This window comes from Microcebus murinus, chromosome 1 (assembly GCF_040939455.1).
Source record: "Microcebus murinus isolate Inina chromosome 1, M.murinus_Inina_mat1.0, whole genome shotgun sequence".
Classification (NCBI taxonomy): Eukaryota; Metazoa; Chordata; class Mammalia; order Primates; family Cheirogaleidae; genus Microcebus; species Microcebus murinus.
The window spans coordinates 138,960,170-138,962,979 of record NC_134104.1 but is presented as its reverse complement, the minus strand read 5'-3'; positions in this window follow the sequence as shown (position 1 = coordinate 138,962,979).

Below are 2,810 nucleotides of genomic sequence, written 5' to 3'. Positions count from 1 at the left end.
ACTCTTCCCACTAGTTAAGCTGTCAAAGGAGAAAAGAAGAAATAAAGACTTCAGTTTCCAAGAACACCATTTCCTCATACAATTCTATTTTGGCATTGGAAGCAGCCATTTACTCCTTTATGTAAATAGGGGTCAATCTAACGGTCATTTGCTTAGCAATGAGGCTGCATGTGAGGTTATAGCCTGGCTAAAAATTATTTGGTTAGGAGGGTAAATGTGAAGACCTCATTCACAAGGTAGGGCTAACTACCTTGAAAAGCTGTGTGGGTTGTAAATCCTCATTCATTTTGTACTCACTCTCCTATCCACTTGGCACCAGTACAATTAGCTGATGTTAAAGGCATGTCAACAAGGAAAAGATAGGGGAATTTGTCTTGGTTGAATATCCCTGGGGGGCACTTGCCTTTCTCACCCCATTTAATCACTGTATACCCTGTAAAGGGGGGATGAAGAAACCAAGGGAAAAAGGGTTGTAGGAACTTGCCCAAGCAAGAAAGAAATCAAGATTTGAACTCTGGTGTACCTGGCTCCAAAGTCCTTGCTTTTTCTTCTCTTACAATAATAAAGATGGGGGTTAGGGATTGTTTAGAGCTAGGGGGGAAGGGAATAGGTGAGAGTTTAGATGTTATCTCAGCTGAAAGCAGACCCCCAATTCAATCTCCTGGGCTTTTGCTGTTTTTTTTTCCTTCAATTTCAAAGGGATCCCTATTTAGAACTGCAGAGGCTGACTATAGCTACATTTCCCCGATGTGAATTTTCTTATTATGTTTTGCGAATCTCTGTAGGTATTTCCCTAGAAACTTCTACCTCTGGCAGCGTTGTAAGGTAGAAATAGCACTACTTTTGGAGTCAGGAGCCTCTCTTGGAGTCTTGGGTCTATGGAGGAGCTGTACATCCTTGAGTAAGACTGAAATTCTTTGGAGCAAAATCCTAAAACTCTTATTTTCTTTGCATTTTGAATGGAAATGAGGGTACCTACGGTTTTCATTCACTCATTCAATCCATTCACTCATTCATTGGTCTCTATGCCAGGCACTATCTAGCTGTGGGAGGTATGAGGTGAGCAAGAGCATGCTTATTCTTAAGGAGCTCATATTCTAGTGGGAAACTTAACAGAAACAATAAGCAAACACAAGAATGAAATAGGTTTGGATTGTTTTAAGTTTCATGGAGGAAAACAAAAATAAATGGGGTCATATGATGAAGGGGGGTGGCATGGGGTAAGGAAGGAGAACACTGTAGGCTGGGTGGCCAGAGAAGGCTCCTCAAAGGATGACACGTGAGCTGTGATCACAACAGCAGCAGAAACCAGTGGAGAAGAGCACACCCCAGTGAAAGAAGAGAACAAAGGAAAGAGAGATAGACCAGTGCTTGGAGTGTTTGCAGAACGGAAGGAAGATCTTGCATGATAGAGGTAAGAACCCAGGGATATAATATGTGTAAAATATTTTGTATGTTAAATTAATATTAATACATAATTATACAAAGACTATTATTTTTATTTTCCTTGCCCCTGCTACCTCTCCTCCCTCCCTCCCTTCTTCCCTCTTTTCCCTCCCTCTTTCCAATGTGTCTCCTACACCAATGCATCTCAAACTCTGATTAAAAAAAACAAAGCAAAATAGTACTTTTATTTTTAAATTTCCAATCTATTGTGGACTGATACTTTTGTACAATGTCCCAGTACTGTCAGTAACTGCAGAGATTTTAAAGGCTGTTCTTGGTTTCTCTACCTCCCTCCTGGTGGGCTGGTCTCAGATAGTTCGTTCACCACACCTTGAATTGCATTTGCTTATAATGACAGGTTTTCTCCTGGCCCAATCCTCCACTCCTAGGCTTGGTTATCAGAGGTTGCTGACCACTTAACAAATTGTAATAACCCAATGTCTTGATTGGCACAGAGCACAGTGGAGAGAGCACCGTGCATTGTAAAGTTGGGCTCTGAAGGGCTTTTGTGGGACGGGGTGACGTCTAGGATGAATTGAGTTTGAAGGTTAAGTAGGAGTTTGCCATGTAGACAAGGAAGAGAGCAGAGGAAGGAGGTCTGTAGCGTTCTGTATCTGTTTCATTTTGCTATTTGTCAACCTATCATATGAATGATATGGGGGGGCTCTTTAGCATTCTGTAACTGTTTCATTTTGCTATTTGTCAACATATCATATGAATAAGAAGCATTTTATCTAATGGGGCAGGGAGCCCAAAAGCACAGCCCAGGCATCCATGTAAGCAAGTCATAATGTGGGCCTTGGTGTGTTGTTCTCTGATTGCCACAGATCCTCCAGACTCTCAGAGACAGAGGCCTGGAGGCTGGTGTATAGAATCACCCTTAGTTTTTCCTGATGCTGTTGTACAATAAAACAGCCCAATTAGCCAGGAGCCAGGGCAGCCCTATGGGAAATTTCATCCAGAATCTAGAAGGAGAGCAGCGACGGGCAGGCATTTCCCACTAGGTCTCAATTCCTTTCACTAAGTTTGAAAAGCCAGGGGGAAGTGTCCAACAAGGATGGAATCCTTGCCAAGGTGAATTTCAAGCTGGCTTAAAAAGACTTGAGCAATAATGGCTGACTCTTAAGCGGAGAACGGACAAGGTTATTAAAACTATCAAAGCGTGCCTCGGGGTATTTGCGGCAGCCAGGGCTAGCTTTCCTGTGCTGTGAAACTACCCAAAGGAGAGCAGAGCTCCTCGCCAGGCCTGGGTGAGGGATAAAGATAAGGATGTCAGCCTTCTGAGGGAAACAATGCTCGTCAAGGGCGACACGGAATTCCTCTGATACCCCAAGCAGTGCAAAGAATTTCTAACCACTGGAGAG